The sequence below is a fragment of the Bos grunniens genome, chromosome 23 (assembly GCF_055505025.1).
Source record: "Bos grunniens cultivar Pamir isolate PY7600 chromosome 23, Bosgru_T2T1.0, whole genome shotgun sequence".
Lineage (NCBI taxonomy): Eukaryota > Metazoa > Chordata > Mammalia > Artiodactyla > Bovidae > Bos > Bos grunniens.
The window spans coordinates 449728-474376 of NC_141187.1; the positions used below are offsets into that span (position 1 = coordinate 449728).

The window sequence follows — 24649 nt, forward strand, 5'->3', positions numbered from 1 at the left end:
ACAGAGATAACTGTCAAAAGGACATTGCTGATAATCTCTGCAAAGAATACCTAGTGAAATAAAGAACAACAACAACCACAAAAAAATTACCATACTTAGATTCTGTAAAAAGCAGATTAGAAATTGGTGCAAGAAAATGGGAAAAGCCAAACCCAGGACCATTCTCTAAATATGTAGAAAATTCTAGCAAATTGGGACTTGATATCACTGAATTCATCAATTTATATGGATTCAAAATGTTTATTCTAGTAAAAATAAAAGCCATAAAATATATTGTTTCTTATTAATAATCTCAATAACAATCCATAGAGATAGGCATGGCTATTTTCCCCATTAACAGGTGAGATACTAAACAGAAAGGAGTAAATTCCAAAATGAAAATATAAAAGAACTAATAAACAGAATTTAACTGATCATTCATATCATGCTCTTAACTGTCAGAAAACAATGACAGAAGGGTAGCCTAATTACCATTCAAAGAATCTGGGACTGTTTCAGACTACACACACACACACACACACATATATATTTATGTGTGAGTTATATTACATGCCATATATTATCATATAATCATATTACATATTATTAATATAGTATATGCACTTATTATATAATTAGTTATATTACATGTATAGTTATATGTATATATTATATATACAATTGGTTATATAACATATTATTAGGTTGGTATGTATATATGTGTGTTCCCAGTCATGTACAACTTTGTGATCCCATGGACTGTAACCCACTAGGCTTCTTTGTCCATGGAATTTTTCCAGGCAAGAATACTGGAGTGGGCTGCCATTCCCTACTCTTGGGGTTTTCCTGACCTAGGTATGGAAACTGTATTTTTGTGTCTCCTGAATTTTCAGGCAGATTCTTTACCACTAGTGCCACTTGTGAAGCCCTAGTATGTGTACTATTCTATAATAGGTTATTACATATAACTAAATACTAATAATTTTATTAATAATTATGCCTACTTATATACATCACAGTAGATTATAAGACATTGACTTATCACTGTGATATGTATTTGCTTTAGCCGGTCCCTTCTCCAGGGGATCTTCCAAACTCAAGGATCACACCCAGGTCCCTGGAATTGCAGGCTGATTCTTTATCAGATGAGCCACAGCAAAGCCCTAGAATGCTGGAGTGGGTAGCCTATTCCTTCTCCAGTGGATCTTCCCAACCCAGTAATTGAACTGTGGTCTCCTGCATTGCAGGGAAATTCTTTACCAACTGAGCTACCAGGGAAACCCTCATAAAAGCAACAGGGCATTCAATCTCTAAAGGGCAAGTAATGAATATCACATCATGTGTCCAAATATCCTTTTAGCATTCTGAATTCTTTTGCATTGTCCATGTGACCTTCTTATGTTTCTGATCTATCACGAAAAGTAATGATTTAAATCAAAGAATATTTTGAAGTAAAACAGAAATTTCAATTTATTACATAAACTGTCATACTCCTTAAAACATTAGCTTACTTGATAGAAATGGATTCTACAATAGCATGATGTATGGTTTATAATAAATATCAAATGAATAAATACAAGTATTTACAGTAAGCAGAATGACAAACACCTATAATATTGTCTTCCCTGGTTGAGAAGATCCCCTAGAGAAGGGCATGGCAACCCACTCCAGTATTCTTGCCTGGAGAATCCCATAGAAATGGAAGCCTGGGAGGCTACAGTCCATGGGGTTGCAAAGACTCAGACATGACTGAGCAATTTAGCATGAGTCTGGAATTGTCTAATTAATTATGGAATTTTAGCTCAGGTCCATGTTACTGAACCAATGTGGTTATTTCCTCAGATCTATAGCTGAAATGGACAAAGAACAACCAACAGATTCTTATTGTTGTTCATTGTACCATAATCCACTATGTTGATCCATTACATTGATGATAGGCTGACTGCATCTTCTGATCAAGAAGCAATAATTGCTTTAGATTTTTTTCTAAGACATTTCTGTCTGATGTTAGAATAAATCCAAATAAAATTCAGAGTATCAAACTCAGTGATAATTTTAGGCACAGTGGTATGGGGCATATCAAGGTATTCCTTTTAAAGTGAAAGTTAATTTGTTCCCTCTGTCCTCTCCTATAACCAAAGAAGATGCACTGTACTCAGTGGACTTCACTCTTCTTTGGAGAAAGCACATTTTTTGTGTGGATGTATTTGTAAAGGGACGCAGAGAGCTACTAGTCTTGAGTGAAGTCCGGAAAAAGAAATAGCTTTGCCACAGGTTCAGATTGTCATTCAAGCTTCTCAGCCACTAGGGACAAATGGTCCAGTAGATCTATGGTGCTTGATGTGTCAGTGGAGATAGGGATGTGGGAGTCTTTGGCAGGCCTCCACATGTGAAGTTCAGTGCAGACACTTAGGACTGTGGAGCAAAATCTTGTGATCCTTTTCAGATAACTACTATCATTTTGAGAAACAGCTCTTGGCTTTCTTAACAGAGATTGAATGCTAAACCATGGACCACCAAGTTACTAGTCAACCTGGGTTGCCCATCATGAACTTGTTGCTGGACTCATCAATGACATATGCTTGGGTATGCACAGTAATAGTTCATTAGTCATTAATTTCATCAAATGGAAGCACAGTATATGTAATCAGGCTAAGTTTGTATATGTGTGTGTTCAGTTGGTCAGTCATGTCTGACTGTTTTTGGCCCCAAGGACGTTAACACACCAGGGTCCTCTGTCCATGGAATTTTCAAGAAAACTGGAGTGGGTTGCCATTTCCTACTCCAGGGGATCTTCCTGATCCAGAGATCAAACCCTTGCTTTTTGCATCTCCTGCATTGGCAGGTAGATTCTTTATTTTTTTAAATCATATTTAATTGATTTATTTTTTAACTGAAGGAAAATTGCTTTAGAGAAATTTGTTGTTTTCTGTCATGCATCAAAAAGAATCAGCCATAGGTGGACCCATGTCCCCCCACCTCCCCAAGCTCCATCCCATCTCCCTCCCTACCCCACCCTTCTCCATGAGTCATACAGCAAATTCCAATTCTTTACTATTGCATCATAAACTCAAAAGTGGAAAATTGAGTGCTACAGCCCCATTCTGGAAAATCCCTAAAGGTCAGAAGGAAGATAACTCCACTCAATCAATAAAACTTGAAGCAGTGTACGTGGTTATTCACTTTGCTTGGAAGGAAAAATATCCACATGTGTACTGTACACTGATTTATGATTTTGATCAATGGTTTTGCCAGATGGTCAAGAGACTTGGAAGGAACATGGTTGGAAGATAAACAACAAGAAAATTGAAGGAATAGTTATCTTTACCTACTTTTTTTAGATATATTTAAAAAAAATGTGTGTTACATGCCACAATGTAAAAATTGGAGTGACACCACTTGCTACTACCTTTAGAAATCTATTAGCAAAATCTGTGCTTTCTATTGCCATTAACTTAGGTTTTGCCTGCTTAGAGGTCTTATTTCCAAAGGGAGAAATGATTCACCAGGAGACACAACAATGCTGTATTGATCTGAGAGTTAAGACTCCTGCCTGATCACTTTGGGCTCCTCATGCTTCTGAATCAACAAACAAAAATATAAGGTAGTGTGATCCTGACTGCTAAGGATAATTGGACTACTCCTCCTTAAAGGAGAAAATAAAAGTATGTCTGGAATATAGTAGGTCCCAAAGGGCCCCTCCTGAGTTACATTAAGGGCCCCCCCTTAATCACCATATCTGATGATTAAGATCAATAAAAAACTGCAACAACCCAATCCATTTATAATTACTAACAGTGAAGAATTTTCAACGATGAAGGTCTATGCCATTCCACCAGGCAAAGATAATGAACAAGTTAGGTGATTATTGAAGGCACAATCATTCCTCTTTGCTAAAACAGCTCCACTTAGTTTTATCTCCCTTTTTACTGTTTTCTGCTCTTTAATCTTCTTTGTACAGTGCCTCCTAATGATAATAACTCTTGCATTTATATATTCTAAAATTCTTCCATTATTTTAACTCTATTTCTTTTCATAAAATCCCATTATCCAGTTCTTTCTCTATTATGATATTTTCAGTGTATCTTAAATGACCTTATTTTTAAAAACTATTAAACTTGCACAAAAAACATTTTAATAAAAGCTGATTTACTAGAAATTTACTAGAAATTTACCCCTAATTTACTAGAAAATCTTTCTGAGAGTCTCTTCTTCACTTACTTATAAGATTTCCTCTAAGCATTGTACCACAATGTATTTGCTAATCAGTAAAACTTTACTTTTAGAGAGGTTTTAGGTTCATGGCTAAGCTGAGATTAAAGTATAGAGATCCCATATACCTCCTGTCCCCAAATGGGACACTCTCCCCTTCAGAGGGATACACTTGTTAAAATCAAAGGAACGTACAATGATGCACTGCTATCACCCCAATTTTATAGTTTACATTAGGGTTCACTCTAAGTACTGTATATTGTGAGGATTTTGACATATACATTGATAAGATTCAAAATTATAGAAACAAGCCAGAAGAATTTCACTGTCTTAAATATCCTTGGTGCTCCATCTATTCATCCTTCTCCCTTCCCTAATCCTTTACTTTCACTTATACTTTTTCTGTCTCCATAGTTTTGTCTTTTTCAGAATGTCATATAGTAGAAATATATAGAGGGAGCCCTTTCAGTCTGGTTTCTTTCATTTGGTAGTATGCATTCAAGTTTCCTGAATATTTTTTCACAATTTAATAGCTCATTTATTTATTTATTTTCTTTTTTTTTAATTTTATTTTATTTGTAAACTTTACATAATTGTATTAGTTTTGCAAAATATCAAAATGAATCCACCACAGGTATACATGTGTTCCCCATCCTGAACCCTCCTCCCTCCTCCCTCCCCATACCATCCCTCTGGGTCGTCCCAGTGCACTAGCCCCAAGCATCCAGTATCATGCATCAAACCTGGACTGGCATCTCATTTCATACATGATATTTTACATGTTTCAATGTCATTCTCCCAAATCTTCCCACCCTCTCCCTCTCCCACAGAGTCCATAAGACTGTTCTATACATCAGTGTCTCTTTTGCTGTCTCGTACACAGGATTATTGTTACCCTCTTTCTAAATTCCATATATATGCGTTAAGTATACTGTATTGGTGCTTTTCCTTTTGGCTTACTTCACTCTGTAAAATAGGCTCCAGTTTCATCCACCTGATTAGAACTGATTCAAATGTATTCTTTTTAATGGCTGAGTAATACTCCATTGTGTATATGTACCATTGCTTTCTTATCCATTCATCTGCTGATGGACATCTGGGTTGCTTCCATGTCCTGTCTATTATAAACAGTGCTGTGATGAACATTGGGTACACGTGTCTCTTTCCCTTCTGGTTTCCTCAGTGTGTATGTCCAGCAGTGGGATTGCTGGATCATAAGGCAGTTCTATTTCCAGTTTTTTAAGGAATCTCCAGACTGTTCTCCATAGTGGCTGTACTAGTTTGCATTCCCACCAACAGTGTAAGAGGGTTCCCTTTTCTCCACACCCTCTCCAGCATTTATTATTTGTAGACTTTTGGATCACAGCCATTCTGACTTGTGTGAAATGGTACCTCATAGTGGTTTTGATTTGCATTTCTCTGATAATGAGTGATGTTGAGCATCTTTTCATGTGTTTGTTAGCCATCTGTATGTCTTCTTTGGAGAAATGTCTATTTAGTTCTTTGGCCCATTTTTTGATTGGGTCATTTATTTTTCTGGAGTTGAGCTGTAGGAGTTGCTTGTATATTTTTGAGATTAGTTGTTTGTCGGTTGCTTCATTTGCTATTATTTTCTCCCATTCTGAAGGCTGTCTTTTCACCTTGCTAGTAGTTTCCTTTGATGTGCAGAAGCTTTTACGTTTAATTAGGTCCCATTTGTTTATTTTTGCTTGTATTTCCAATATTCTGGGAGGTGGGTCATAGAGGATCCTGCTGTAGGATCCTCTATGACCCACCTCCCAGAATATTGGAAATAAAAGCTCACTTATTTTTAACTCTGAATAATAATCCATTGTCTGGATGTACTACAATTTTTATCTATTTATGTCCTATTGAGGGACATCTTGGTTGCTTCCAAGAGTTGATAATCATGAGTAAAGCTGCTATAAACATCCTTGCACAGCAAAACTGCTTTCTTCGTATGTATGTGTGTGAATATGTTTATAGACCACATTTTGTCTTTTTACTAGTTTTTGTTTTGTTTTGCCTTGTTATATTTTCCCCCTTCATTTTAACAGCTCAGTTGCTAAAGAATCTGCCTGCAATTCAGGAGACCCGGGGTTAATTCCTGGGTTGGGAATATCCCTTGGAAAAGGGATAGGCGATACACTCCAGTGGAGAAGTCAGTGGCATCCCACTCCAGTACTCTTGCCTGGAAAATCCCATGGACGGAGGAGCCTGGTGGGCTGAAGTCCATGGGGTCGCCAAGAGTCGGACACGACTGAGCGACTTCACTTTCACTTTTTACTTTCATACATTGGAGAAGGAAATGGCAACCCACTCCAGTGTTCTTGCCTGGGGAATCCCAGGGACGGGGGAGCCTGGTTGGCTGCCATCTATGGGGTCACACAAAGTCGGACACGACTGAAGTGACTTAGCAACAGTAGCAGCAGCAGCATACATTCCAATATTCCTGGGTTTCCCTTATGGCTCAGCTGGTAAAGAATCCCACCTGCAGTGTGGCAGGTCTAGGTTCAATCCCTGGGTTGGGAAGATCTCCTGGAGAAGGGAAAGGCTACCCACTCCAGCATTCTGGCCTGGAAAATCCCATGGACTGTATAGTCCATTGGAGAAGGCAATGGCACCCCACTCCAGTACTCTTGCCTGGACAATCCTACGGATGGAGGAGCCTGGAGGAGACTGGTAGGCTGCAGTCCATGGGGTCGCTAAGAATCGGACATGACTGAGCAGCTTCATTTTCACTTTTCACTTTTGTGCATTAGAGAAGGAAATAGCAACCCACTCCGGTGTTCTTGCCTGGAGAATTCCAGGGACGGGGGAGCCTGGTGGGCTGCTGTATATGGGGTCGCACAGAGTTGGACATGACTGAAGCAACTTAGCAGCAGCAGTATAGTCCATGGGGTCGCAAAGAGTTGGACACAATTGAGTGACTTGCACTTTCATTTTAACAGGAGTGGGCTTTGATTCTGGATACAATCACTAGACACTTATAAATTTAGGAAAATAATTTTATTATACAACTCCTTAATTAATATTGGAAATGGTATTAAATTCAGGTCATTAGGTGGAAAACAAGTAAATTTGTTTACAGTGATCTGAATTATTGATTCTATCTTTGTATCATTATTATTTTCTATAGGGCACCAAGGGAGTTAACTCACAGGAAACACATTAAAATAGTTGCTACACTAAATATCTCTGCTGCACAATTTGTTCCTTAAAGGTGTGCTTCCTTTGAAAACAAAGTTTGATACTAATTTTTTTCAAAGTATTTTTCATCTCTGCCTTTCTTAGAGTATAGCTTAAAGGATTGAACATGGGGGCAATGATGGTGTAAAATAGTGCAAATACCTTATCCTCAGGGAAAGTATTGGGATGTCTAAGATAGATAAAGATAACAGGTACAAAAAATAAGATGACCACAGTGATATGAGACCCACAGATAGAGAGTGCTTTGTGTCTTCCCTTGGTTGAATGATTATTTAAAGTTAATAATAGAATGCCATAAGAAACAAACAAGACAGCAAATGTAACTAAGGCAACCATTCCTGAAAAGGCAGTCACAAGCACACCAGTGATGTAGGTACATGCAATTTTTAGCAATGGAAAAATATCACAGAAATAGTGATCAATTTCATGATGACCACAGAAAGGCAAGCCGATTGCTATAAAAAGTTGAGGAAAGGAATGGACAGCTCCACCAGCCCAAGCAGCTAAGAAAAGAAGATTGCATCTTGTTCTGTTCATGATAATCACATAGTGGAGAGGCTTGCAGATGGCAACATAGCGATCTAAAACCATGTCAGTAAGAATAAAGATCTCAGTACTTCCAAAGAAGTGCATAATAAGGACCTGTAGCATTCAATCACCATAGGAAATAGTCTTTCTCTCTACTAACAGATCTCCAATTAATTTGGATGTAATTCTGGAGGTATAGCAGATGTCTACGAGGGATAAGTGGCTGAGGAAATAGTACATTGGTTGGTTAAAAAGAGGACTGCATTGAATGGAGAAGAGGATCAGAAGGTTTCCTATCAACAGGACAAGATAACAGAATAAGAAAAACACAAAGCAAAATATATGTATGTTCTGGTTATATGAAAGTCCTAGAAGAATGAATTCTGATATGTTTTTCTGGTTTTCCATTTGAGTTTAATGTAGATTATACACAAATGACTTATGTTTCAGAAAAAAAAGAAAACATATGCTTGGGTGAATATGAGCACAATAATATAAAATTTACCAAAAATACATTTACATGAATTAAACTTTAATATTAATTATTGATTTAGCAAATGTTTTAATCTCTCTTACTTTATAAATCTATTGCAAAACAATTTATAATGAAAATGATTATATAATTTACTCAATTACTTGTAAAATTTTTAAATATTTAAACATTATTTTGAAAATAAAAATGTTAATTGCTGTTAATAAAATATTTTACAAAATAAAGAAGGCTAATTGACCCAAGGCAAGAAAATATTCTTTTGTATATTTTTCAATTCTTATGGCAATATACATGAAGGCAACTTTCCTTCTTTTAAAATTATCTAACCAAATTCCCTGAATTATCTGGGATGAATCCCAAAGAAACACATATTTGTTTAAAATCGAGGGATGGTATGGGGAGGGACGAGGGAGGAGGGTTCAGGATGGGGAACACATGTATACCTGTGGTGGGTTCTTTTTGATATATGGCAAAACCAATACAATATTGTAAAGTTAAAACATAAAATTAAAAAAAAAATAAAAAAATAAAAGACAAAAAAATAAATAAAATAAAATCCCAGCTTGAACTGCTGAACATTAATTTAAATAGGACATCCTAAGGTTTCTGTAATGGCTCAAGTGGTAAAGAATCTGCTTCAAAGCAGGAGACACTGGTTTGATCCCTGGGTTGGGAAGATACCCTAGAAGAGGGAATGGCAGCCACTCCAGTATTCTTGCCTGGAAAATCCCATGGACAGAGGAAGCTGGAGGGCTACAGCCTGTAGCATCTCAAAGTGTTGGACACAAGTCAGCATGTACACATACTCTGTGATCAAGCATAGTTAATGGGGCATGGTAAATCAATGTGATTGTTGTTACATAAAAAGGTAAAGAACTTTTGAGAAATATACATTAAGATTCACAATTTATATTTTATTTATACATTATGATTCGTGGGGTCGCAAAGAGTCAGACACGATTAAGCAACTGATCTGATCTGATCTGATGATTTAAATTGCAAAAATCTACAAATTAATTTATTTCTTGTATTTATATTTCATGTGTTAAGACAATTAATATATACATACTGATATTGAAGTTTGTTTTGAATATTGGTAAAGCACAATAAACATGAAATTGCTCAAGTGTTTGTTGCTGGAAACTTCATGAAAAAAAAAAAAAAAAACTACTGTTAGTAAAAGAAATGATATGACAACTTTTGGTCCAGTTATCCCTCAGTGGCATGTGTTGCAGTAAAGAATTAATGAAATGTTTATAGATTTTCATCTTTTGTAACTAAGGGATAACCTTAGGACATTATTTAATCAGTGTAAAATAAGTGCAAGATAGAACAAGTTCACTTCTAGACACTATTTTAACCACTGATGAGGTACTGTTTGTCCACAGTGGCTTTGCAAAAGCTAGCACACTTTTAGTGTTTTACACTCATATCCAGGGCCCCAAATATCTATTTAAAAGAAAAAAGAAAAAACAGAGAATGAATGTTTTTATAGCAATTGCATGGTTTTCATATTTAAAAACTGTCAAGTCTAGGGCTTCACAAAGTTATTATTAATGTTATTTATAGTCTTGATGATTATTTTAGATGGCAAATAGTTAACAACCATTTTAAATGGCCTGTATGACACCAATTCTATTTTAAACTATTATTCAAAACAGCAATATCACAGAGATTAAATTTTCTCATTATCCTACTTTGTTTTCACTCTCACTATAAAGCTTCCAGACTGTTTTTCTGTAACTACCAGAACAAAACATCTGTCATACAGTGTTTAGCAATTAGCATCAATTCAAAAGTACTTAAAAGGTTTTTTGTGTGTGTGTGGGGGGGAGTGGGGGGGTTTGCAGCACATTGATCTGTATTTACATAATTACAATTGATACATAGATTTTTTGTCAGGTTGAATAATATTGATATGTCAAATAAAAGCATTATTATATAAGTAGACAAAAATAAATAAATGAATTGGAGAGAAAGAACTTCATTAACCTGAATCTTTGACTTTAGAAGAGACCTAGATAGAGAGTTAAAATAATTCCTCAGAATTGGAAAGTAATACACTAAAATTAGAAAAGATAAACGCCCTGATTCTTTTTTAATCTGAGGTTAAACATGAGAGTTGAGATGAATGGGGAAGAAGTTATCACAAAGGGCAGCAATGAAAATAATGAAATCTCAATTCAGAATCCTTATCTGAGCAGAAAGCAACATGCAAATATCTGGTTAATGAATGTCCAGTGTGTCTTTCTGAGTATTTGCACTTGTAAAAAGATACTATATATTTAAAAAAAAAAACACACACATTTAACTGATAATATATTAAAACAGCATTGTATCATCTGAGCTATTACAATGTAATTAATGGTGTTAACAGAGGAAATGTGAAAAGTCAGGTGATAAAATATTGTCATAAAACAGCATTTTGAACATGTGATAGTAAGGAAATCTATACAAAACTGAAGACACAATAGATAAAATAAAGAATACCAGGCAGCCAGTAAACAGATGGTTCAAGTAATGACAGCAAAGTTATGGGGTGAAAGTTGAGGAGTGCTAAATTAACTAACTAGTGTGACTCTCAGGCTAATGGTTTAACATGTTTGAAAATCCTATCTTATTTATCTTACAATTAAGATATTATTACATAATTCAGAAATTTGATGAAAAATATAAAATACCCAGTGATATATATGGTTCATAACACACTTCTTTTTAACACTCATTTTTGTTTTAGTAAGTAGTTTAGCAGTCAAACATAAAAGTTTGACTACATAAAAGTTCAACAAAAAGAAAAAATCCCACATAATTTTAACAAGTGAAATCATATAAGCATCAATTTCAACAATATGGTGATAAAAATTATCAATCAGTTTGTTGATAGGTTGGTTATTTGGCAATTTTTAACATATGTCAATTGTCTGATTTTCCTTGCATCATGAAAAAATCCTCCAAAATTACTTTATTTCTTCATTTGAAAATATCTTTGCTGTTCGTTATGCTGTCAGCATAAGAGCAGGCACTCTCATGTTTAAATTACATTCTCCAGAATATACTTAAAATTTCTCTTGTTTTATTAAAACATTGCATGTTAAAAACTTATTTTTATTGACCTAGATGAAACTAGTTATGTTAAAGTGGCAGATACTTTGAAATGGAGAATTACACATATTTATCATATAGACGCTTACTCCTTGGAAGGAAATTTATGACCAACCTAGATAGCATATTGAAAAGCAGAGACATTACTTTGCCAACAAAGTTCCATCTAGTCAAGGCTATGGTTTTTCCAGTGGTCATGTATGGAAGTGAGAGTTGGACTGTGAAGAAAGCTGAGCGCTGAAGAATTGATGCTTTTGAACTGTGGTGTTGGAGAAGACTCTTGAGAGTCCCTTGGACTGCAAGGAGATCCAACCAGTCCATTCTAAAGGAGATCGGCCCTGAGTGTTCTTTGGAAGAAATGATGCTAAAGCTGAAACTCCAGTACTTTGGCCACCTCATGCGAGGTGTTGACTCATTGGAAAAGACTCTGAAGCTGGGAGGGATTGGGGGCAGGAGGAGAAGGGGACAACAGAGGATGAGATGGCTGGATGGCATCACTGACGTGACGGACATGACTTTGAGTGAACCCCGGGAGTTGGTGATGGACAGGGATGCCTGGCAGTCTGTGATTCATGGGGTTGCAAAGAGTCAGACACGACTGAGCGACTGAACTGAACAGATGGATATTCAAGCTGAAATGGTGTCTTATCTTAATACTAATATGGGAAAATGCATACAAGTAGATGATGAGGCACAATGAAGTACATTGCCAACTTGAGAATGCTTTAATTCTGTTATTAAACAGAATTTTCCATTTAAATAATATATAATTACAACTAAAATATGCTGTGACACTATTATAGTAATTAAATTATCACATGTTACAAGAGGAGTAATAGATTTTAGAAAGAAATTATATCAAACAAATGTAAACAGCATAAACCAAGCTAGCACATGGCTGGTGGGACACTACCCAAACCAGTGTCACAAACATCAGACTTGAGTGGCTGTCAGGTTAGTTTTAAGATGCATCAAGAAGAATTCCACCCCCAGATACTTAGTCATCAATTTGTTCCTTGTATAAAAAATCTGAAGTTAAATGCAAAGAATAAAAACCATTAATTCAAACATATCTCTCAAATATTTTGGAAATCAATACATCTTAAATCTTCCACAGGTTTACACGGGAAGCAGGATTAAAATATTCACTAAAATTGTCAGGAATGAAAGCAGTGTATCTTTATCCCACAGGAAATCATATTTAGGTCATTGGTATCATCTATTTTATACCTATGCCTGAGGAAAATTTGGTTGGGAAGGACAGAATATAAACTTCAGTAACTATGCAAAAATTAATAAGTATTTGAAAGCTGTAAGTAATTATATTCCCAAAGGTATTTGTCAGTTCAGTTCAGTCATACAGTCGTGTCCAATTCTTTGCAACCCCATGAATTGCAGCACGCCAGGCCTCCCCATCCATCACCAGCTCCCGGAGTTTACTCAAACTCACGTCCATCTAGTTGGTGATGCCATCCAGGCATCTCATCCTCTGTCGTCCCCTTCTCCTCCTGCCCCCAATCCCTCCCAGCATCAGAGTCTTTTCCAAAGTGTCAACTCTTCACATGAGGTGGCCAAAGTACTGGAGTTTCAGCTTTAGCATCATTCCTTCCAAAGAACACCCAGGGCTTATCCAAAACAAAGATTGTCAAGCCACTCACTGTCCAAGGTAATGTCCCTGTTCCTCTGGTTGTTTACTTTCCAAATTTATCTTATCTTGCCTCAGGTATTATTCACCTCGAGGCTCACAAAGTCTGTAAACAAGGCATTTCAGAAAACTCTGCTCCGTGTTCATCCAGCTTTCTGAAAGCTGGGAGGGAAACCAAAGTGGCTTTCAGGAAAACCTGAGATGAAATAGGACAGACAGAACCAATCATGTGCATTCCAAGAATGAAACATATGGACAATCAAGGTCCTACCGTGTAGCTAGCTGCTGGCTCAGATGGTAAAGAATCAACGAGCAATGTAACTGACCTGAGTTCAAGCCCTGGGTTGGGAAGATCCCCTAGAGGAGGGCATGACAACCCACTCCAGTATTCTTGCCTGGAGAATCTCCATGGAGAGAGGAGCCTGGTGGGCTACAGTCCATGGGGTTGCAAAGATTTGAACATGACAACTGAACAACTGAGCACACATACTGTATAGCAAAGGGAACTATACTCAATATCCTGTGATAAAATACAATGGGAAATATGAAATAGAAAACATATATATGTATATGCATACACATATACATAAACTGAATCAATTTGCTCTACAGTAGAAATTAACACATTTTAAATAAACTATGGCTAATGGACATGAGATTGAGGAAACTCCAGGAGATAGTAAAGGACTGGGACCCTGGCATGCTGCAGTCCATGGGGTCACAAAGAGTCAGATATGACTTAGAGACTGAACAACAAAAGTAATTTAAAAATAATAAAATTATAAAATACTGTTTGGAAGGTAAATATTTGCAGAAACATGGATGGAACTACACATTCTCATGTTAAGTGAAGTAAGTCAGACCAAGTAAGACAAATAATTACATCACTTATGTGGAATCAAAAATTGATACAAATTCATTTATTTACAGAGCAGAACTAGATTCACAGACATGGAAAACAGACCTCTGGTTACCAAAAGGGAGAGGAAGGAGGGAAAATTAGGAGTTTATCATTGGCATATACACATGAATTCCCTAGTGGCTTAGACAGAAGAAACTGACAATTCTTTTTTGAAATTTGTGTAGGAAGATACAGTTTCAAAATTACGTGGAATAGAAATTCATGTTCAAAGAAAGAACACAGCTGGAGAATTTATTCTACCAGCATTCAAGAGGAACTATAAAGCTCCCATAAGTTAAGTTGTGTGCTGTTAAACGTGACAGGATGTTTATAAATAAACATATATGTATAAATTTTAAACAAAAATATCAAGGAAAATTAATGCAGAAACAATAGTTTTCTGAATAAACGTTTGATCAATTGGATCAGTTCAGTTCAGTTGCTCAGTCATGTCCAACTCTTTCTGACCCCATGAACTGCAGCACACCAGGCCTCTCTGTCCATCATGAACTCCCGGAGTCCACCGAGACCCATGTCCATTGTGTCAGTGATGCCATCTAATAATCTCATCCTCTGTCATCCCCTTCTCCTCCTGCTCTCAATCTTTCCCAGGAACAGAGTCTTTTCAAATGAGTCAGCTCTCCGCATCAGGTGGCCAAAATATTGGAGTTTCAGCTTCAACATCAGTCCTTCCAATGAAGACCCAGGACTGATCTCTTTTAGGATGGACTGGTTAGATCTCCTTGTAGTCCAAGGGATTCTCAGGAGTCTTTTCCAACACCACAGTTCAAAAGCATCAATTCTTCAGGGCTCAGCTTTCTTTATAGTCCAACTTTCATATGCATACATGACTACTGGAAAAACCATAGCCCTGACTAGATGGATCTTTATTGGCAAAGTGATGTCTCTGCTTTTTAATAAGCTGTCTAGGTTGGTCATAAGCTTCCTTCCAAGGAGTAAACGTCTTCTAATTTCATGGCTGCAATCACCATTTGCAATCACCATTTTGGAGCCCAGAAAAATAAAGTCAGCCACTGTTTCCACTGTTTTCCCATCTATTTGCCATGAAGTGATGGGATCGGATGCCATGATCTTAGTTTTCTGAATGTTGAGCTTTAAGCCAACTTTTTCACTCCCCTCTTTCACTTTCATCAAGAGGCTCTTTAGTTCCTCTTCACTTTCTGCCATAAGTTTGGTGTCATCTGCATATCTGAGGTTATTGATACTTCTCTCGGCAATCTTGATTCCAGCTTCTGCTTTTTCCAGCCCAGCGTTTCTCATGATGTACTCTGCATATAAGATAGATAGGCAGGGTGACAATATACAGCCTTGACGTACTCCTTTTCCTATTTGGCACCAGTCTGTTGTTCCATGTCCAGTTCTAACTGTTGCTTCTTGACCTGTATATAGGTTTGTCAAGAGGCAGGTCAGGTGGTTTGGTATTCCCATCTCTTTCAGAATTTTCCACAGTTTATTGTGATCCACACAAAGCCTTTGGCATCGTCAATAAAGCAGAAATATACGTTTTTCTGGAACTCTTTTGCTTTTTTGATGATCCAGCGGATGTTGGCAATTTGATCTCTGGTTCCTCTGCCCTTTTTAAAACCAGCTTGAACATCTGGAAGTTTATGGTTCACATATTGCTGAAGCCTGGCTTGGAGAATTTTGAGCATTTCTTTACTAGCATGTGAGATGAGTGCAATTGTGCAGTAGTTTGAGCATTCTTTGGCACTATCTTTCTTTGGGATTGAAATGAAAACTGACCTTTTCCAGTTTTCAATCATAAGATATCTATATGCAAAAAAATATGAGCCTGAACCACTACCACACACTATACACAAAAATTAATACAAATGAATTAGAGGTCTAGAAGTTACATCTACATATATAAACATTCAAAAAAAATTGGCCTTGAGATAGACTATTACTTATGAGATATGATGAACAGCATAAAGCATAAAACAACTTAAATTAAAACCTGTTAATTTGTCCTGCACACCCAATTTATCATCCTCATTTTTAAATAAAAGCAAATTCACAAAAGAAATAATAGAAAATCCACAAATTTGGATAGTATATATATATACACACACATACACACGTGCACACACACACACACACACACATATATATATATATATATATATATATATATATATATATATATAATTTCTTTCCCATGGGGATGGTCTTGATTCCTGTCTGCTGTCCAATGTCACGGACCTCTGTTCATAGTTCATCAGGCACTCTATCTATCAGATCTAGTCCCTTAAATCTATTTCTCACTTCCACTGTATAATCATAAGGGATTTGATTCAGGTCATACCTGAATGGTCTAGTGGTTTTCCTCACTTTCTTCAATTGAAGTCTGAATTTGGCAATAAGGAGTTCATGGTCTGAGCCACAGTCAGCTCCTGGTCTTGTATTTGCTGACTGTAAAAAGCTTCTCCATCTTTGACTGCAAAGAATATAATCAATCTCATTTCGGTGTTGATAATCTGGTGATGTCCATGTGTAGAGTCGTCTCTTGTGTTGTTGGAAGAGGGTGTTTGCTATAACCAGTGCGTTCTCTTGGCAAAACTCTATTATCCTTTGCCCTGCTTCATTCTGTATTCCAAGGCCAAATTTGCCTGTTACTCCAGGTGTTTCTTGACTTCCTACTTTTGCATTCCAGTCCCTTATAATGAAAAGGACATATTTTGGGGGTGTTAATTCTAAAAGATCTTATAGGTCCCCATAAAACCATTCAACTTCAGCTTCTTCAGCATTACTGGTTGGGGCATAGACTTGGATTATCGTAATATTGAATGATTTGCCTTGGAAACAAACAGAGATCATTCTGATGTTTTTGAGATTGCATCCAAGTACTGCATTTCAGAATCTTTTGTTGACCACGATGGCTACTACACTTATTCTAAAGGATTCCTGCCCACAGTAGTAGATACAATGGTCATCTGAGTTAAATTCACCCATTCTAGTCCATTTTAGTTCGTTGATTCCTAGAATGTCGACGTTCACTCTTGCCATCTCCTGTTTGACCACTTCCAATTTGTCTTGATTCATGGACCTAATATTCCAGGTTCCTGTGCAATATTGCTCTTTACATCATCTTTCTTCTCTCACCAGTCACATCCACAACTGGGTATTGTTTTTGTTTTGCCTCCATCCCTTGATTCTTTCTGGAGTTATTTCTCCACTGATCTCCAGTAGCATATTGGGCACCTACCGACCTGGGGAGTTCCTCATTCAGTATCCTATCATTTTGCCTTTTCATACTGTTCATGGGGTTCTCAAAGCAAAAATAGTGAAGTGGTTTTCCATTCCCTTCTCTAGTGGACCACATTCTGTCAGACCTCTCCACCATGACCTGCCTGTCTTGGGTGGCCCCACAGGGCATGGCTTAGTTTCACTGAGTTGGACAAAGCTGTGGTCCATATGATTAGATTGACTAGTTTTCTGTGATTATGGTTTCAGTGTGTCTGCCTTCTGACGCCCTCTCACAAGTGAACCGTGTTTCCAGATGTTCAAGCTGGTTTTAGAAAAGGCAGAGGAACCAGAGATCAAATTGCCAACATCCGCTGGATCATGGAGAAAGCAAGAGAGTTCCAGAAAAACATCTATTACTGCTTTATTGACTATGCCAAAGCCTTTGAATGTGTGGATCACAATAAACTGGAAAATTCTGAAAGAGATGGGAATACCAGGCCACCTGAGCTGCCTCTTGACAAACCTATATGCAGGTCAGGAAGCAACAGTTAGAACTGGACATGGAAGCACAGACTGTTTCCAAGTAGGAAAAGGAATATGTCAAGGCTGTATATTGTCACCTTGCTTATTTAATATATATGCAGAGTACACCATGAGAAACGCTGGGCTACAAGAAGAAGAAGCTGGAATCAAGATTGCCAGGAGAAATATCAGATGACAGCAACCTTATGGAAGAAAGTGAAGAGGAACTAAAGAGCCTCTTGATAAGAGTGAAAGTGGAGAGTGAAAAGGTTGGCTTAAAGCTCAACATTCAGAAAACTAAGATTATGACATCTGGTCCCATCACTTCATGGGAAATAGATGGGGAACAGTGGAAACAGTGGCTGACTTTATTTTTCTGGGCTCCAAAATCACTGCAGATCGTGACTACAGCCATGAAAATGAAAGATGCTTACTCCTTGGAAGGAAAGTTATGACCAACCTAGATAGCGTATCCAAAAGCAGAGGCATTACTTTGCCGAAAAGATCTGTCTAGTCAAGGCTATGGTTTTTCCAGTAGTTATGTATGTATTTGAGAGTTGGACTGTGAAGAAAGCTGAGTGCTGAATAATTGATGCTTTTGAACTGTGGTGTTGGAGAAGACTATTGAGAGTCCCTTGGACTGCAAGGAGAGCCAACCAGTCGATTCTTAAGGGAGATCAGTCCTGGGTGTTCTTTGGAAGCAATGATGCTAAAGCTGAAATTCCAGTACTTTGGCCACTCTATGCGAAGAGTTGACTCATTGGAAAAGACTCTGATGTTGAGAGGGATTGGGGGCAAGAGGAGAAGGGGACAACAGAGGATGAGATGGCTGGATGGCCTCACTGACTCGATGGACGTGAGTTTGAGTGAACTCCGGGAGTTAGTGATGGACAGGGAGACCTGGCGTGCTGCAATTCATGGGGTCGCAAAGAGTCAGACATGACTGAGCGACTGAACTGAACTGAAATTATATATATATATATATATATATATATATATATATAATCAAGAATTTGACCATAATTTTTTGTAAATAAATATATTTATATATATGAAACATATATATGGCAAACATGTATTTAGAATATGTAGAAAGCACTAAGTAATAAGAAACAAAGAACTATTATTTTTAAATTATAGAAAGAACTGAAAAATAAATGTCTCCCCCAAAGGATACACCTATAAAAATATTTTTTAAATGCTCAACATCATTAGTCAGCAGGAAAAGTGAATTAAAATTACAGTAGTTTATCACTGCATACCTCCTAGAATAACTGAATGAAAAATACTACAAAGTGACCAGAATATGAAAAATTATTTGTGGTTAATTTAGGCATTCCTCCTTGTGCTTTAAATATCTCTCCACATATTTAGTGTTGCCTAGTGTTTCATGCTGACCATCACATGGATCCTATTAGAGTTTCTGTTTATATACATAGCCCTTTGATGAAAGTGAAAAATGGTGGGTTTGGGCTCAAGTACTTTGAAATGACTTCCATTAACCTTATACCCTCACACTGTTCTAGCTCTCAAGTAATCAACATTAGGTTTCCAGAAAAAAAGTCAAATACTGATAAAATGATACAAGTTTTCTCTCTGAGATGAATCCACAAGTTCACTGTATCACATGTGCCCATGCCTGATTTATGTCATCATTAGTATTCACATGACATTCAGGTTTCTTAGAAACCCAGGTTCAGATATAGGAATGGGACTCACATGTTTTGGTTGCAAGTGCAGGGAATACAATTCCTCACTCCAAAATCAGTGTTCCACAAACACCTCTTCAGAATACCTGCTTTTCATGCAAGGTTTTTCCATCAAAAGAGTTAATTAATTCCTGAGAGAGAAAATAGCATCTACAAGATGAGGTCTTTGAACATCTGTGGAAAACTCTTTAAATATCCATGTATTTCCACTGAAAAAGTCTTTTGTGAATTGTTTACATATGCAGAGCAAGATTCATCAAGGTTGGGATGACTCACTTGAATGTGTTTCCACCGACCTTTCTGCTTCTTGTCTGTGGGACAAGAACCACCTATAGACGATCATTCCTACGTAATGTTCTAAATGAATCCATTCTAAATCCAAGTCCAAGGTTTCCTCTGAAAATTTATAAGGCTTTCAGTTCAGTCAGTTCAGTCGCTCAGTCGTGTCCAACTCTTTGCGACCCCATTAATCACAGCATGCCAGGCCTGCTATAAGAAAAGATTTACTCTTATATAAAGAATTAATATCTACTCTGAAATTGAATAATCTGAAATGTCTTTATGTCATATTTTTCAAACTGAAGTTACTTATCCCAAGTTGAAGTCAATTTGAAAATATAATTAATTCTGAACGCCCTCAAATATCATTAATATCATGTAAAACCAGAAGGTAAGTTATTCATTAGTGTTAATACTTGTTAAATTGTTACTTTACATATATAGTTAGTAATCACATGCTTCAATACTTTTAAAATATGGATACAGAACATTACAACTTCATCTGTTTCTTTAAAAGACAGTTGGCAAATAACATTAACCTAATTTGATTGATAATATATTTGAGGCTGGAGATTAAGAAATGCGTGTGAGCTAACACTCCATTATGAGATATTCTTTTTTTTTTTTAATCAGGAAACACTTATTTTAATAATGAAAGCCATTTCTGAGGGATAAAAAGGCAATTTAATACACTTCATATACAAAATATATAAATGCATTATAAAATAAAAATAATCACCTTTATTCCAAGCAGGAAGAAAGATAATTCTTTTTTGGATCAACTCCCAGTGTACTGCATGTTTAAAAGTTTCTCTGTATTATTACTCAAATTGTCAATTATTCCTGTCTACTAGCTGCGTATAGAGCCATAAAATAAACTGAAGTTTTTTGTGTGTTTTCACAGCAGTATGATGGATATATTCATATATGTTTCCTCAACCAATTCTCGTAAGAGACTGTGAGGCCGACATAATGTTCCCACTTGATACTAGAGGAAACACGGGTGTAAGTTGACAAGAAATGTAACCTGGATCAAGAGCTGCAAGTAGAAAAGGCAAGACTCTTCTAACATGGACTTTAGATTCGCCAGTCAAAATATTTAACCACTGGGATCAGCATTTTGTAGAAGAGTTTGTGAGTGTATGATTTCTATGGAAATTGGGGTAGGAAGGAAACGGAGGTAAAAGAAGGACAAAGATAAAATGGGCCTTCAATGAAAGCAGTACAGCATAGCTTTCAAAATTTGGGAATTCCAGTATGTTACACTGTGTGTGGTTGTGTCCGAGTCTGTGTGTATTTGTATTTGTGACTGTCAATGAAATTGCTTCATATATTCTTGACTCTGAGCAATTATACTTATTATGGTTATAGATCATGTCAAAAGGAAGAGTTCTAATTCAACATGGTTAATTTAAACTTAACAATAAGGCATGCATTTTAAGAGTTTTGGAGGGGAAAAAAGTATACTCTGACCTAATTTTACACCTATCTTTCATTAGTTGTTCTATTCGGTGCAGGAACCTAAAGACATTAATTAAAGTAACCACAATAATTATTTTTATTATCATGGTCATATCAAAGGAGTTTGCTGGCTTAACATTATTTATAATATAACATCACAATATAGGGTGTCTGTAAGAATTTAGAGGAAAAAGAAGATAAGAAGTATAATCTGATCTAATTTTGACTTTGCACTTTATTAGCTGCTTGATCTTGGCAGGATCCTAATTTCTCTATTCTTCTCTTCCTGATATGTAAAATAAGTATAAAAATGATGGCAGTAAACATCCTAAAGATTTTTAACGAGGATTAAATAACCAAATGTCTGAAAAAATAGCACACAGTAAGTGTTCATTAAGTTTTTTTAAAATAAATTTATTGGAGTATTGTTTATTTAAAGTAAGGGTTTTGTTAATAGTATCATTAGTATTACTAATTACATTAGTCTCTGAGATTATGTGCAAATTCCAGGCTACTATCATGCCATACTTATTATGGCATGGAAATTATTCATTAAGTATATCAGGTATTATAAAACTATCAGGTTTAGGCAATTGGTTTATCAATTCTATTACAATACTCCCTGTATGTTTTTCTTTCTTTCCCATTACCAATGCAAAGGTACATTTAATGTCAACTAACGAGTCTGAGTAGACTCCAGGAGTTAGTGATGGACAGGGAGGCCTGGTGTGCTGTGATGGGGTCACGAAGAGTCAGACACGACTGAGCAACTGAACTGAACTGAACTGAATACAAATAGTTTGACAATGGCATTAAATTCTCTGATTTCCATCCTGTTACTGAATCTCAGCCTACTTCATCCAAGTCCATGAAAATTTTACTATACTTGACTCTTGAGAGTCCCTTGGGCTGCAAGGAGATCCAACCAGTCCATCCTAAAGGAGATCAGTCCTGAGTGTTCATTGAAAGGACTTATGTTAAACCTGAAACTCCAATACTTTGGCCACCTGATGTGAAGAGCTGACTCATCTGAAAAGACTCTGTTGCTGGGAAAGATTGAGGGCAGGAGGAGAAGGGGGCGACAGAGAATGAGATGGTTGGATGGCATCACCCACTCAATGGACATGGGTTTGGGTGGGCTCTGGGTGTTGGTGATGGGCAGGGAGGTCTGGCGTGCTGTGGTTCATGGGGTTTCAAAGAGTCAGACATGACTAAGTGACTACGTGAAGTGTACGCAAGATTCCCTCCTTCTCAAAACCCTCTTCTCCATTACATTCATATTCTCATATAAAATTCTTACACTCATATTTTTATATTCTCATACACTCATATCTAAGTAATTTTCAGTGGTTCAGAATTATTTTCTTTTATCAGAAAAAGTCATGAAATTTATAATACAGTATAAACTATGGATTAATCATTTATTACATTGATAGGCTTACTAAATTCAAAGTAGAACTAATAAATTGTAACTTTTTTCAGGTAACATCATTAATTATAACGAGATACGTGAAGAATAGAAACAACATGACAGAGTTTATTCTACTGGGACTCACACTGAATCCAAAGATGCAGAAAGTCATATTTGTAGTCTTTATGGGTTTCTACATTGTCTCTGTGGTAGGAAATGTGGTCACTATGGTCACCACCACTACCAGCCCATTACTGGGGCCTTCCATGTACTTTTTTCTGGCTCATCTCTCTTTTATTGATGTCTGCTATTCCTGTGTCAATATCCCTAAACTGAATGTAGATTCACTGCATAAGAAGAAAGCCAGCTCTTTCATTGAGTGTATGTGCCAGATCTTTGGGGAGCATTTATTTGCAGGTGCTGATGTCATCCTCCTGACTGCAATGGCCTATGACCACTACATGGCCATCTGCAAGCCCTTGCACTACAAAACCATCATGAACTGGCAGGTGTGTTGGTTGCTGGTAGGGGTGGCATGGGCAGGAGGCTTTCTTCATGCAATCATTCAGATCCTCTTCATCTTCAGGTTACACTTCTGTGGCCCTAATATCATAGACCACTTTATGTGTGATCTGAACACTTTGCTCAATCTTGCCTGCACTGATACCCACACTCTAGGACTCTTTGTTGCTGCCAACAGTGGGTTCATCTGTCTGTTAATCGTCCTCCTCTTGGTTGGCTCCTATACTATCATTCTGTTCTCTTTGAGGACATGGAGCTTGGAGCCAAGGCAAAAAGCCCTTTCCATCTTGATCTCCCACATTACAATGATCCTCTTGTTCTTTGTGCCAAGCATATTTACTTACATGTAACCAGCAGTTACTTTACCTATTGATAAAGCAGTTGCTGTATTCTACACTATGATAACTCCCATGTTAAATCCTTTAACCCATACCTTGAGAAGTGACCAGATGAAAAATGCCATTAGGAAATTGTGTGGTAGAAAAGTGATTTCAAGTGATCAATAAAATGTGTTTGTGTTCCAATGTTCATTCAACTGATGCAAATGTCAAAAGGACATTATTGGTGAACACACATTATCAGTTAAGAATATCAATAAGATAAAGAAAATAATAACCAACAGAAATCATTGCTTCTGCAAAAAGGGGAGAAGAAAGTAATGCAAGATATGATAGAATGACCTAGCAGAGGACAACTCATATTTAAAATGTTCTGCAAAATCAGAAACTGATTTTACTAGTTTCATCACTGTACATACATTCATAAGCTTTAATCCCAGTAAAATGAAATAAAATAGATAATTAATTGACTTTTAGCAGTCATTTCTATAATAACACAAAGAGGTAGGTACTCTTTTTATCCCCATTTTAACAGGTGAGTAACAAACATAAAAGAGGATGATCCAAAACAAACAAACAAACAAAATGAAGATCCAGTAATCAGAGTATAACTTCCTCTCATTCCATGTTCTTTATTGCTGTGATAATGTTTGGAAATGCAATAGTAAGGTAATATAATTATACTGTTACAATTTATTGAGACAACAGTAATCCTGGACTATTTATTTATCTATCTTTCTGTCTCTCTCTCTATATATATGCAAATATGTATTTGTTATATATTTATATATTTAATTGGCTCTATATACTAGTATATGTACTGTCTTTTATTACATGCATATATTCATATATATAACTAAATCACATATTTTCACTCACTCTGTTCATTTTTATATAACATAGTGGGTAGTAATATGTTGATTTTAACACCATGTTATGTAACTACTTTTGAAATACAAAATTAATGTGTAATTTAAACTCTAATGCATAAGTAACAATATTATACCATATCCAAATATCCTTTTAGCATTAAGAAATATTAAAAATAAAAAAGTGATGCATAAAAAAGTAAAAATCAAAAAAAAAATCTGTATTTTTCATGTCAGCAACTTAGGTTTAAAAACCATCAG

At 36.4% G+C, this 24649-nt stretch overlaps 2 pseudogenes; one reads left to right on the forward strand and one right to left on the reverse strand.

The window, feature by feature from the left end:
* Positions 1-7379: 7379 nt before the first annotated feature.
* LOC147346448 (olfactory receptor 4P4-like) lies at positions 7380-8339 on the reverse strand (annotated as a pseudogene).
* Positions 8340-22757: 14418 nt separating this feature from the next.
* Positions 22758-23687, forward strand: LOC147346449 (olfactory receptor 4C46-like; annotated as a pseudogene).
* Positions 23688-24649: the final 962 nt, after the last annotated feature.